The following is a 14,580-nucleotide window of genomic DNA, read 5'->3' on the forward strand; positions in this document are numbered from 1 at the left end:
TTCAGAGTCGTGGAGAAAGGGGGCGTTGTTTCTGACCACCTCTCAGCAATCCTGCTGTGTGGGACCTACTGGAGGTAACAGGAGGCCTTGTTGGCCCCTAAGGGACAAAGAATCACAAGGGAAGGGGACTGTGTGTTCTGGAGGGATCTCAACAGGGAGATTCTGTAGGACCCTCAACAGTTATTTTTGGTCAGTTGTATATGCTTTGCCACTGACGTACTTGTATTTGGTAGCATCACCATTGGGTCTCCTTTCCTCCAACAGGAGGTAATCTGTCTGTTTAAAGATATTAGTTGGGATCCGCATAAGAAAGAGTGACTTAAGAGTTCATTTTATCTAGAGAGAAAGGATTTATTAAAAATCTAGATTGGGGTAAGGTTACAAACAGAGAGTGGATGTGCAATTGGAATATACAAAGTGCCCCTCACATTGCATATTAAAAATGATCTGCATGTTTCAGCCCACCTGCGCCCTCACTGGGTCAGCAGTTTTCATCAGGACCAATAGTATCAGGGAGCCCTTTGTTTCCTGCGTCAGACGGAACACTGTCCCCTGGGGTTTGTTATGATCCGGGTCAATTCATTCTGGATAAAGAGAAAACACTGTTCTATGCTCGTTTTTGTTTAAATGAGCCCCAAAGGTTTGGGAGGGAGATGGTGTGGCCGCCCTCATGTGTTTCAGAGCGTCTGCTTCAGTCTAGTCCCTTCCAAGGGCGCAGCCCCCTCCCAGGCCGATTTTGGCCCAGTGGGACCCTATCCCCTCCGGGGCCTGGCCAAAGCACAGCAAGGGCTTGGCTACCTGTGGCAGGGGGTGGGGGTTGGCTGCAGGGCCCTCTGGCCAACCTCCTGCCATGCATGGCAAAAGGATGTGAGAAGTGGGTGGGTTGACCACAGGGGCTAGCTGTTGGCCAGTCCCTGTGGCCCACTCCCGGCTGTACACAGCGGACATCCATGTGCAGCATGGAGTTGGTTGCCTATGAGGGAAGTAGGCCACAAGGCCAATCTTGGAGCATGGGGCTGGCTGCCTGCGGTGTTTTGACCATGCGTAAGGGTTGACTTTACTTATGGTAATAAAATATTACTTTACTTTACAAAATCCATAGAAATTCACTGAAAAAAAACAAAGGTTAAAGTAACATAACAACGTAATGTTTAAGACTCGAAAAGCTACAGAAATTCACTGGTTATAGTTATAGTTACCTCAAGGAACTGTAACTCATGCCGTAAGGTAACTATAACTCACGCCCTCGCCATGCACTGCTCATTGCTCCACATATTACATCACTCATGGCATCTTCTATGATATAATTGATAATATCACTGCAACATTTGCAGTGAAATTATTATTGAAAAAACAGGAGATGGGGGAGCTCCTCCAAGAAAGCAACTTCAGAAATCCTTCCTCAAGCTCCCATCCTTTCGTATCTGCATGGTGTTCACTCCTGGTTCTAGAAGCCCCCAAACCCCACATTAATCCTGTTGGACTTGGCCCTTTTTGCAGGGTCATCCCTAAACTTTTTGCCTTCCTCGGGTATTTTTTCTGACCTGGTGTTGGCTGTTTTATGACTCTGGGCACCTTACCACTGCTGACCAGTGCTAAGGTGCATATGCTCTCCCTATGGTAAAATGTATACATTGATTGATGTCCATGATTGGTTTATTGGATTTACTGTCAGTCCCCAGTAAAGTGCACCAGGAGTGCCAGGGCTTGTGAATGCCAATGCTGCTAGTGGGCCTGCAGCGCTGGTTGCGCCACCCACAGAAGCGGCCTTGTAAAATGTGTCTAGGGTCTGCCACTGCAGAACCTGCGTGCATTCTGGTACTGTCATGCTGGCTGGGCAAGTGCACACCCTTGCCAGCCTCCAAACCTTCCCTTTGCCTCATGTTAGTCACCCCTATGGTAGGCCCACGGGCAGGGTGCATTGTAGGTGTAAGGTAGGACAAGCCCTGAGTGTGTGGCATGTCCTAATAGTGAATTACAGCCATTTTCGTTTTCACAATTGAAGGCTACCTGCTCTCCATAGGCCAGAATGGGCTGCTGGAGTCACTACACGCTGTGACCCCAGTGGACTCATAGAGCATGGTAGAATGTCAAGTTTAGTATGCCTGAACTCAGAATAATAAAATACTTCTTTTAGTAAAGTTTATTTTAATATCCTGCGTTTGTAAATACTACTTTTAGAAAGTTAGTATTTACTGACCTGGCCATTTCAGTCCGCCTCTGCTGTGTGTGTGTGTTCTGCCTAGCAACAGTAAGGAGCAGGGTTGGGGAATCCCCAGAGACAGGCTGGCTGCCAGGTGGTGGGTAGAGAGATTACACCAGGATGGGTGGGAGGAGTACACCTTGACTCATGAACAGACCTGGGCTCTGCCACCACAAAGACGGCTCCGCCCCCTGTGGAGCGGCTGATGTCTCTGCCCTGCTGCTGAAAGGAAAGAGCAGAGTCACCATAACAAAGTGCTCCAGAACTGGACTGAGCCAGGCCCAGGCCCCCTGGCGCTAAAGAACAAAAGAATCACTGTATAAAAGTAGGAGCCTGGCTCCTAAGAAATCAGAATCCTGTTTTACCACAAAGAACCTCTGCCCGACTAGAAGGCGAAGAAGACGCTGGAAGGACTGGCCTGCTGCTTGCCTTGCTGAGAAAGGAGAGGAAGAGACTTGCTGAAAAGACTTTGCTGCTTTGTGCTTTAAACATTCTCCAAGGGCTTGATCTGAGCTTGCCCCTGAACTGAACCCCAGGACCAGTGGGTTCTTTGTGCCTTTGCTCGTCCTGAAACTCGAGCCATGTGTGCATCCAGCTAGAGAAAGACTGCGCCCCTCATCGCCCCCTCCTAGGGCCGTGACACTCGGGAGCTTGTCTGCCTTTGTTCCCGTGAGAGCCTCGCTCCGACCGGAGTCGCTCTCTGCCCCCGGGCTAGGCTACCTGCTCCTCTGCCACCGTCTGTTACTGGAGCGCGCTGAAGCGCTATCGCCCCTCCTGCCGGAATTCCTCTCCGACGATCGTGATCCCCACCGGGTCAACAGCTGCATGGACCGTGCCCTGTGACCCCGCTTCGCTATCCCGGACAAGGATCAGGCCGCGCCGCCCCCGTTGTGGAGACCCCCGCACCGCCGTGCTGAGGGTCGTGGGCCGCGCCTGCCTGAGTGCATGCACCCGCTGACGTAGGATCCAAAGGTGCTCCCCCTAATCACCGAGTCGCACTGACCCGTGCCGACTCCCAAAGAACTTGCCAAGTTCCTCAAGGTTCCAGCATCAGGCTCGGGGCCCTCAACGCCTTATTACCCCGTCATCAGGAGCCGATCGTGCCAGAGGGCTGTGCTTTCTCCAGAGTCCTCCCGGGTGAGTGAGAGCGAGCGCATACCTCCGTCTTCACCCCTGGGACCTCGAGCCCTCTGACAGGCGCCCTGCTCCCCGTAGCCCCCACCGCATCGCAAGACCGTCTCGCCTCCCGTTCTGCCTCCGAGCCGCTGGGAAGAGCCGTACGCGGCGCAGGTGTGCTCACGCCCGATGCGTGAGCCGCGGTAGGGTCCGGGCCGATTTCCGACAGGGGAGAGAGGGAAGCGCGACGAAGCGCACCGAAGGGCTAGGACTGGCCTAAATCACCTGTAAGTAACTGGAACCCCAAGTAACATTTCTAAGAGACTAAAGAGTATCCATTTGAAACTACAACAAAGAACATTTGCCTGCTTTACAATCTGGTGGCATAGAGAAAACGTTATTGGTCTTGTGATAAGTCTGCTGATATATATCCCTATTTTTACATAAAGAGCGTATTTTTCCATATCCAAGCCTGGTGTCCATTTCTGGGGGGATTGATGTATTTACTGTGTGTATGATTACAACTGCTTAACTGACTAACGCCTGGAGAATAGCCTTGGCTGCTCACGCCACGCACCTAGAGGGTGAGCAAGGGTCATTCCAAAGGGGTTATCCTGCGCCCTGACGTAGAGGAGAGGGTCCCTGCTTGACACAAGGGCATCCTTGCGCCAACCAGAGACCCCCAAGTCTAATAAATCCCTTTTAAGGGCATCCTGCTCAGATCATTTATCACTCAAGGTCTGAAGAAATATGACCACATCACGCTCATACTGATGGAACTCCATCCATTGGTTTAGCTTGCTGCCATTATCATCCTCAAATTCGGAAGCAAAATTTACAAAGCTTTTACAGCTATCACCACTCCACATCCGGGTGACATGCTCAGGATCTCCAGTGCCAAGACACTGTTAAACTGGAGGCAAATAAATGCAAAAAACATAAAAACAAGGCAATGGGCATTCCCCATCTATGCATCCAGGATCTGGAACAACATCTCTGTGTCCATCAGGACTGCCCCAAACCAGCTCCGATTTAGGAAAATGCTGACGTCTCACCTCTTTAAAGAATGCTACATCATAATTCAGTAACAGTCCACCCCTGTTTACAAAACCCAGCTACACCTTCAATGACTCTTTGTACCTTTCCTATGAAAATGTACAGTGCTCCACTGTCTAGTTTCAAGCAATATAAGTGCAACATACATTTGTGCAAAACTTGTGGACAATTAAGGGCTTATTTATTTATTTATTTATTTATTTGACTTATATGGCGCAACAGCTACCCAACAGGGTTTCCCGGCGCCAGGACGAAGCTACTGAAAAGAAGAAGCCTATTGATTAAAAAGCCAAGTCTTGAGGGCACAACGAAAATGGGAGTACGACGGCTCGCTGCGTAGGGCAGGAGGGATAAGGTTCCAAAGAGAAGGGCCCAGGACGGAAAAGGATCTACCTCCCATTCTTGAAAGCTTAAACCTGGGAACGTGAAACTTTTCAAGTGAGGCGGAGCGAAGGGGACGGGTCGGAACATATTGACAGACAAGGTTCTGCAAATAGTCAGGTGCTAGGCCCCATTTGATTTTGTGCATGAAAGAAAGGGCTTTAAACTCAACCCGTTTGTCAATACGAAGCCAGTGAAGATCTCGTAGATGGAGGGAGATAGGAGAGCATCGAGGAACTCCGCATAGAAGTCGAGCAGCGGAGTTTTGCACAAGTTGTAGCCGACGGGGTACTGCCTTATTTGCACCCAAAAACAGAACGTTGCCGTAGTCCAAACGTGACGTAATGAGAGCATGGACTACGGTTTTTTGGGTGTCTTTGGGCAGCATCCAGATGATCTTGCGTAGCCACTTCAAGATGGTGAAGCATGTGCCTGAAACTTTGTTAGCTTGATGGTGCATTTTCAAAGAATCATCAATGACAAATCCCAGGTTTCGGACATGATCAACAGGACGGGGGAGGGAGCCCAACTCATTCGGCCAATGACGAGAGCCCCACAGATCCCTTTGTTTACCCAGAATAAGGACCTCTGTTTTATTTGCATTTAGCTTGAGGTAGTTGTTAGTCATCCAAGCTGCAATTTGACGTAGGCCCGACTGGAGGACAGAAACAGAGGATAGGGGATCAGATTTGGAGAGAGAAAAAATGATCTGAGAATCATCGGCATAAGAGAAGAGGGATAGTCCTGCATTAACAGCGATGTCGGCAAGAGGCCTTACATACAGATTGAAAAGTAGAGGACTCAGGATGGAGCCCTGAGGGACTCCAAAAGGAGAAGGAGAAATATTAGAACTATCAGATGCAGAAAACACTTGAAAAGTGCGGTCAGTGAGAAAGGAAGAAAGCCAATGCAGAGCTGAACCACAGATGCCAAAGGATTGAAGAGTGTTGATAAGAATAGGGTGCGAGATGGTGTCAAAAGCCGCGCTCAGGTCTAACAATAAGAGCGCGACTGTCTCACCAGAATCCAAAAGGAGGCGCAGTCTTTCAGTCACACCTAGCAGTGTGGTTTCGGTCGAAAAAACTGCATGAAAACCAGACTGGGAAGGGTGAAGAAGATTATTGGTATCTACAAATTTAGCAAGGTGAGTGTAAATATGTTTTTCTAAAAGCTTGGAGAAGATGGGAATAAGAGATATAGGACGAAAGTTGGACGTGACTTTAGGGTCAGCAGCTGGCTTTTTCAGCAGAGGGACTACCATAGAGTGCTTCCAAATTGGAGGAACAATAGAAGAAGTGAGAGAGGAGTTGAGGGCTTCCATGATAACCTGGAGGTGGACAGGGTCGAGTTGTTTCAGAATGGAGGCAGGAAGAGGGTCATTAGGAGAACCGGATTTAATTGAGCCAAGAATGGAAATGAAAGTTTCCAGTTTCAAAGTGGGCCAGCAGGACAATTTAGGAGAGACGCTGGAGTGTTCTTCATGAGAAGCGTCGGTCAGCGTGGAAGGAGACACAAAACAATTAAGTGGTGAGTTCGCTATTTCTAAGTGGATGAGTTCAATTTTATCTGAGAAGAATTTAGCGAGATCATCACAAGATTGTTTATTAAGAGGCAAAGGTTTAGCTATAGTCTGAGCACCAGCCAAATTTTTCACCAAGTTAAACAATGTCTTAGGGCGGTTAGTGGCAGTATTAATGGTTTTACAAGTATAAGCAGCGCAGGAGGATTTGCAAAGATCGTGGTATATCTTTAAGGAGTTTTTGTATATTATTTTTAAATCGGGAGCATAACAGCGCCGCCATTTTCTTTCTAATGCTTTGCATTTGGATTTTTCAACTCTAAGGCTGTCAGTAAACCAGGGTGCAGGAGGGTGATGGTAGGATGATTTTTTCTTGACAGGGGGAAGGCAAACATCAACCGCACGAGACAGCCAATCTTGGATGCTTTTAGCCGAGTCAGATACCAGCGTAGAAATGGAGGGTGGATTTTCCTTAAGCGAGTTGTTCAGAGCATTAGTATCTACTTTTTTCCAATCCCTAGTAAAAACAAGCATTGGCAATGCCAATCGGTCTCGCCATTAGGATCTTATCTGTATTTAACTATGCAGCATAGTGACAGGGCTGGGTTTTAATACTCACTCACTAATTTTATCCAATTTTTGTGCTCGAAATGTCTGGCTTAGCTTCCCTTCCACCATTCTTACCTTGATTGAGCTAAGAATCTGGGGTGCATCTATGAACAGTGCAGCAGGTGCAGTGGCACCGGAGACCAGGAATGTTGGCTATCAAGCCCAACTAGGGCTGTGTTACTACAAACTGTGCAGAGCGGGTGGTTGGAGGGAGTATTTTCACTGTTTGCAGGAGGGCCCATTGACCCCTTGCTATGCCACTGCTGAAAATTCAACATTAGGTTATTACACTGACATCCACAGTGCTGACATAACCTCACACGTAGCTATGTGCTTAAGACCATTGAAAGCCTTAAACAAACAAAATGGTGCTATGAAAGAATACAGTCCGTCATCAGTCACGTTAGAAGACTAAAGCTGTGATGTCTTACTACCATATAGCAAACAGGTTTGCATTCCTAATTGCAAAGCTGTCCGTTCACAGGTGAGTAGGTGCAGTGTAATCACCTGTCTCTCCCATGCCTTTCTTGTTCTGCTCGGTCAAGCTTCTTAGGTCATGCGCCTAGATTTACTAGGATTGCGCAAGCACTTGTGCGCTGATACACAACGAACGTTGCATTTTTAGGCCTTTTTAATGTCAGTAAATCGACTAAATGCTTTTTGTCGCTTTGCGCCATGAGAACACCCATGCAAAGCGACTGTAAATAACTCAGTTGGGATGTTGGTGTGCCACTGTGTAGCTGGGTTGGCATGTAGTGTTAATGAGCTGCATAGGGCGAATGCTGCTCCAGGCGTGACATCCTACTTTTGCCTTCATTATGAGCAAAAAAGCATGCATCAGGGTTGACTAAATTATGCGGCAAGAAAAGCCAAAAACAAGTAGGTTACAACCAGCGCCACTGGAATTATGTAATTTTGTAAATGCAGCATTTTCCGCATAATTAGGGATAATGGATTTACCACATTGACACATAACCCTCCATTTACTAACTTGAAAATGTCAACAAAAACTAATTTTAGTTCGCACAGATAAAAAGTTTCCAAATAAACGAGAACACTTAGACCCAGAGAGACTCGTTACAGTTCTTTCACAGTCTCACCATTTCAAAACTGAAGCGTTTTCAATATGCTATACAATGAAGCCATAGTTGTTGCTTATTTATCTTATGCAACTAACAACCATTGGCAAAGCCAAAGCCCTGGCTTGTTGGAGCTGTAATGTCACTTGTTGTATCATATATATGGATAGAATGACAGAAGCAGAAAAATACCAGTCAGGCGCCACACTAAGCTAAATATAGATTTTCAGCATACCGGTTTTTAAGCCACGTCCTTAATTACATCGACCACGCCCCTTTGAGAGACCCCCCCCCAGTTTTTTTATCCTACTTAAAGCCCTGCATAACACCCTACCTCTGCCCCGACAGGTGGGCAAAGTATCCAACCCAGGTTTCTCTTTTACATGTTTCTATGGTCTGTGCAAATCATCTCTCTACAAACCTGTAAATAGGTGCAACCATAAAACCTGCAGTTGCTACTGCACACCACAAAAAGAATGCCCCCCTAAACATTTAATTACAGCGCCACAAACTGAGTGGAACACTTTCCATCTGCCACTGTGGGGTGAGAGGTTGAGATGGCTCAGTGGATTTAAACCAACGGCTTCCAACCTCTCTCTCGCTCTCACTGGAAATTATTTTTTAAAACAGAGCTATGGTCTGGCTCAAACCACTGAAATTTGCCAGAAAAACACTTTGCTGCCTCAGAAACTGCATGTAACAATTGCTTTATATAAGGAAACTACTGAGTTCTCTTCGCTATGATTGTACCAAGCTGCACATGTAAGGGCTTGCATCCTGGTTTTAGTTAATTATTAGCATATTACACTGTGCGAACCTAAGTGTATTTAAAATACATGCACTTTTAACTGGAACTCCCAAAAGGGCACCAAGGGAAATTCTCAGGAGCGCAGAATCTCACGCAGTCCCTTTTGAGACGCTATCGAGTAATTTTCGGATTCTTCCTTCAAAGGTTTTTACAATGGGTTCAGAATTTCGCCAATCTGGTCTCACACCGGCGTCATGTTTAAGTGCATAGCAAGACATAATAAAACCACAAACAGCAATGACACCGGTGTCAGAGGGCTGCAGCAAATGACACACACCAGCCCAAGTGTGTATTCCTCTGGGAAAGTGTCTGCCTTTTTCCCCTACGCGACGCATTCTTTGCATACATATAACATGTGATAACAACCGAACAGGAGCCCCTGTGAAGTTATAACTCGGTTTAATCCCCTTCCTTTTCGTAGGTGCCTCATACCACTGCCATGCAGCACCACCCACCCCGGTAAGCCCACGCTCCCAAAAATAGCCCCTAGCTGTCCAGCTCAGTATCCCAGCATGGCCATTTGTAGCAATGCCATCTCTGAAGTACTTAGGTCCGTTCGACTCCTTGGCACGGGCCCCATGAGTGCGAATCTTCTCAAACGCCAGAAAAAGGCACACCTTGTTGTCGCACAAAAAGACAGAAAATGGAAATGATAAAAGCCACACTGCGACATCAGACGCAGGCATGGATTGGCAGAGCAAATTACGAGCAATATAACTTTTGAAGTGTAGATCTGGGGAGTGCCTGACCTGCTCTGTTTCTAAACAACAGTCCCATATTTTTTAATGAATACATTAAAACGTGACTGCCGCTGACCGCGGCCCCCGCAGGGGGCCACTCGGCGGTCGGCGCCTTAGTGGCCCCGGGGCCCCGGTCACCCCTCCCCACTCCCTCCTTCGGGGGGGGGGCGGGGATCCCGATTGTTGCCCCCCTACGTGACGAGGGCCGGAAGTGACGCGAAAGGCGCGTCACTTCCGGGCCCAGGTGTGAGGAGCAGGCTATTTAGCCTTCCCCCACCCTCACTGGCGACCTCTTTGTCGCCCACCTCGCCTTTTAGACGGTCGCTGGCTGCTCGTCGCTGATTCCCGGGTTCCGCGCCGGATCGGTAATCGTCGCTGCCCCCCCTTTAACGGTGAGTCTTGTTGCTTTCGCTCCGCCCCGGCCCCGTCCCTGGGCAGTACCAGGTCGACGGGTCCCCTGTGGCTTGGATGACCACGGGCGGAGGGGGCACAAGATCAAAGCGGGAGCTGAATTTGTATGTAGTGCGGCGGGGATTTGTGCGGCAATGAGCAGTACGTTTAAGCGCCTGCGGGCGCTCGTGGGGGAGTGAGAGCATTATTGTCGGGTGCGCCGTCGGAAGTTTCAGCGTGTAGGGCACGCTTGGTGCCGAGCGTTACGGGGGTTATGGATAAGGCTTGGGAATATTGTGTTGTACTAAAGGAGAGGAGGTTAGCACTCCCCTTGACAAAGATGGAAGAGGTCCCGGTGGCCTTGACAACGCATATATGGTTAAGGCACTGCCACTTACTTCGCTCCCCCCCCGCTTGTGGCGTCCATGCTTTTGGGGGTCGCGCTTATCTTTCTCTCGCTGGCGATCCCGGTTAAAGAGTACACCCAGCAGCCCCGTGTATCGCGCTGGGCTCCGGAAGGATTTGGTTTTGGCAACGAGCTTTTCGCTGCCGATTTATAACACCCCCTCCCACGCGAGCTTCGAAGAATGGGGGGGGGGGGGGTTTTGTTGGTGTTGACCCGGCGGCATTTGCGGCGAGTTCGCGCTCGCTCATTTAAATACGTGTATATGTAAATTATCCCGGGTCGCTGGTTTATACCCGTTACCCGTTTCGTTTATATTTAACCGAGCTTTTGGGGTCGCGCCACATCTTGGGCCCTGGGCAAATCACTTAATCTCCCGTGCCTGTATGACTTTAAATACAGGGTGCGATGTGTCCCAATAACCTTAGGGGCGAGTACATGGAAGCACAAATAATCGAACAACCTGCCCCGGGGGCTTCCAGAGGCTTGAGTTACGGAAATCTAAGAGGAAGGCGATTGCCCCGCGCCCCTCAGTGAGGAGGGCTTTTCACGGTCTCGCTTGGGCCCGTGGCCGCCCTGTGAGCGAGCGCGCGCTATTTTAAATGCAGAAGGAGAGATGCTGAGTCGGGCCATTGAAAGCGTTCAAATAACTTCGGGTCCAGTGCGCGCTAGGTAAATATAACCTTCAGGTCGAGCGCGCGCTATGTAAATCAATGTAATAAGCGGGATGCTTAGCTGGGTCATTCCAAGTGCGCTCATAACTTCGGGTCGAGCGTGCGCTATGTAAATTCAACAGGCCTAATGCATGCGGAGACGGGTCATTTCAAGCGCTCCTAGGACTTCGGGTCGAGCGCGCAATATTTAAACACGGTAGGCCTAATGAATGCTTAGACGGCCATTTCAAGTGCTCCAAGATATTGAGCGCGCGCGATATATAGCTCAATGTTAAGTCTGGTGCCTACGGTCGTAAATGGTCTCACAGGACAGGGGTTCGAGTCCCGGGATCGCGGTCAAAATGTCATAAAATTTCGAAATCATCTTTCTAAATTACAACGATGCTTAAACCACCGCTTGCGTCTAGCACTCCCATTACTTTGGGGTTATCTCGACGCTACATAGGAGGTGCCTTTGCGGCGGGGGCAGCATGATAGAGGTGGGTACCGCTGCATCTGGCCGGTGGGGTGATGGCTAAATGGGCAACCTAAACTTCAGTGGTGTGGCGCAGGCGCGTACCAGTTGCCGTGGTTGGGGTGGGGGTCGAGGCGAGCGAGGTGGGCAGTGTAAGAAGTGATATGTATGTCCACCCGTTGGGCTCTCGTCTCTGTGCTCCAGATCTCCCCCCCCCCCCCAAAAGGGCAGGCTGCGAGCCGCGGGTCGCGTCGCCGTCCTGGACAAAGCATTTATTCCCCGTGTGTATGTAATATGTAATGTAAAGTGTGCCAATAATTTGGTAGGCACGCTACAATAAAGGCTAATGAATTTTGGGGCAAATGTGCGCCAGGAAGGTAGTTTGGGGGTGGGGCGCAAGCGAGCACCATGCTGCTTGCCAGGTTCAGGGTGGGGATGAGGGCAGACGCGAACAGGGTGTGCATGGTTAAACGTGATGTGTAAGAGCACCTGTGTCCTCTCTCCCACCCCCCCCCCACTCTCCCCCCCCCCCCTTTTTTCTTGCGGTACAGCCACGCCTTTTCATGTATGCATATTTCTTGCGCTTATGCTGGTTTCTTTTGCAGTACATTGTCCGCTTTTACTGACTGGAGGATTATTAATTGGCGACAGAGAGACGCGAGACAAACACCATCGTATTCGGGGCTCAGACGGGAGTAAGTACGGGCAGTTGGGGGATGGGGGTACCTCTCGGAGTAGCATGTGGCACTCAGGAGCGAAGAACTAACCTCAAAGGGGGTGAACAGGCGGTTAACTTTCTCTCTTTCCCAATTGCAGATAAGAGAGAACAACTGCTAAGTGATGGACAGCCAAGGATTATCCCCCCCCCTTTTCACACCAGGGACACAGGTTGAGGAGTCCGTGCCGGACACTTCGGAGGAAGCACGGATTGCCGGTTTCCTGGAGCTGACGAGGGCCAAGGGTTTAGCTTGGGCGACGGAACTATTGAAAGCCAGTACCCCCCCAGACTCTGGGATAGCGATGGACGGTCCGGCTACGGATAAGGATGTAGGGGAGGTTGCGGGCCCGTCACGGTCGAAAAGAATCCGCCGCCCCACGAGCAAAGACTTTCCGGTAGAACAGCCACCGGCTCGGAATAGAGCGGCCCCTCCTCACAGGGCCCCAGCGCCCCCCCAGGCGGCGGTTAGCTTGGGGACGGGGGCGCACAACGGACTGCCTGGCCCGCCCCAGGCGACATTTGCCTCAGCAGAGGATTTGGGTAAGCTCTCAGACACTTTAAAAGACTTCATGGCTGAGGTCAGATCCGGTCTGCTGCTTGCCAGGTCACCTCTAGGGGTTGGTCCGGCCGCCCCACCGCCGCCGACTGTTCTCCCGGCGCCGGGGGGCTTCACGCAGGTGTGGTGTCAGCCGCCGGCTGCGTTGGAACCCCCTCCGCGGCCCACACCCCCAGCTGCTGCTGTGGCCGAGAGCGCGGCAATTGCGGTCGATACTGCAGTAGTGGTTCCCCCAGTGGTACCGACGCCGGCACCAACGCTAGCCGTGGCACCTAAGCCCCTAGTTACCACGGCCCCGCTAGTATCGGGCCGCTGCTCACTCGCTTGGATGGTCCCTCTAGTGGCCAAAGAAGGGATTTGGCGCAGGGAATTTATTGATATCTTCACCCTTCTCATGCATGGGGCGGAGGGGGTAGATACCAGGAGGATGGGCAACAAGGAAGAGGACAAGCGGGTGCGATATCATGTATATCCTACCAAAAATATTGTGACTTGGGGTCAGGCCTTTGCCATTTTTGCGGCAGTGATAGTGGAGAAATTCCCAGATGAAGGGCCTGGTCTCTTCCACTATGCAAGCGTGATTACTGAAGAGGCTGCTAAGGGTGGGGGCATGGGATGGTACCACTACGACTGTGACTTCCGCAGACAGAGAGCAATCTGCCCAGATCTTGAATGGGACCAGTTGGAGGTCCGTTTATGGGTAAAACACATGGGCAAGCATACTGAGGGGTCTACGACGAAGTCAGGTACAGAGAGCGGTGTAAAGAGCAAAGAGAAAGAGGATAAAAAGGAGAGGAAATGGGAGAGCAGGAAGTCCTTTCGGGGCGGGCGTGGGGGGGGTCGCAGGCCTGGCTTTCGGGCACGGTCTTCTGGAACTTGCAGGCTCTTCAATGCAGGGTTCTGCTCCTGGGACAAATCATGCCGTTTCTCCCACAACTGCAGCGTGTGCGGGGCACCCCATGCCGCTACCGCATGCTCCAAGCACGACACCCCCGACAAGCCTTCATCGAGCAAGTAGCCCGGGGGGTTTCCCCCCTCCTGCGCTTTGGCCCCCTGCGTACACAGCTGCCAGCGCGCATGACCTAGCCCCACACGACCATGTGAAAGGGCCCTCTCCCATCTGCGTAAAGAACCTCCTCAGCGCACTCCGCGGTTACACTGGCAAGGAAGGGTCCCTCATTTCTGAGGGTTTCTTAGACGGTTTCCGCATTCCTTATCAAGGCCCCTTAGTGAGCAGGGATGCGGAAAATCAGAAGTCAGCTAGGGAACACCCGGAGGTTGTGCGGGATAAAATAGCGAAGGAGGTGTCTTTGGGCAGGGTGGCGGGCCCATTTTCATCACCCCCTATGCCCCACTTTGTGATTTCTCCCCTGGGGGTGGTACCAAAAAAGGAGCCAGGGGCTTTCCGACTTATCCACAACCTATCACACCCAGAAGGGGACTCCGTGAATTCCTGGTTGGACGAAGGTAAATGCTCAGTGTCTTACTGCTCCCTAGACCTGGCAGTTGACATGATCAGGAGGGCAGGGAAGGGAGCCTGGTTGGCCAAGTCTGATATCGAATCGGCCTTCAGGCTCCTGCCAGTACACCCGGACAGCCAACACCTTCTGGGCTTCAAGTGGGGGGACCAGGTCTTTTATGATAGGTGTATGCCCATGGGATGCTCGGTGTCTTGTGCGTACTTTGAGGCGTTCAGCTCCTTCCTACAGTGGGCCTTAACAAACAGGTATGGCATTGAGGGAGTGACCCACTACCTGGATGATTTCCTGTTCATCGGGGGAGCTGACTCGCAAGAATGTGCGCGGGCGCTGCAATGTTTCAAGGAATTGGCAGGACACTTGGGCGTACCTTTAGCTCCTGGTAAGACCGAGGGT

The 14,580-nt window shown here is 50.6% G+C and overlaps 1 protein-coding gene and 1 pseudogene across 1 annotated transcript in view; one reads left to right on the top strand and one right to left on the bottom strand.

Annotated features, from left to right (window-relative positions):
- Positions 1-14,580, bottom strand: part of LOC146809166 (IgGFc-binding protein-like) — a 249,274-nt gene that overhangs the window by 179,959 nt on the left and 54,735 nt on the right. The window lies entirely within an intron of this gene.
- LOC146809167 (U6atac minor spliceosomal RNA) lies at positions 10,198-10,336 on the top strand (annotated as a pseudogene).

This window comes from Triturus cristatus, chromosome 7 (genome assembly GCF_964204655.1).
Source record: "Triturus cristatus chromosome 7, aTriCri1.1, whole genome shotgun sequence".
NCBI lineage: Eukaryota > Metazoa > Chordata > Amphibia > Caudata > Salamandridae > Triturus > Triturus cristatus.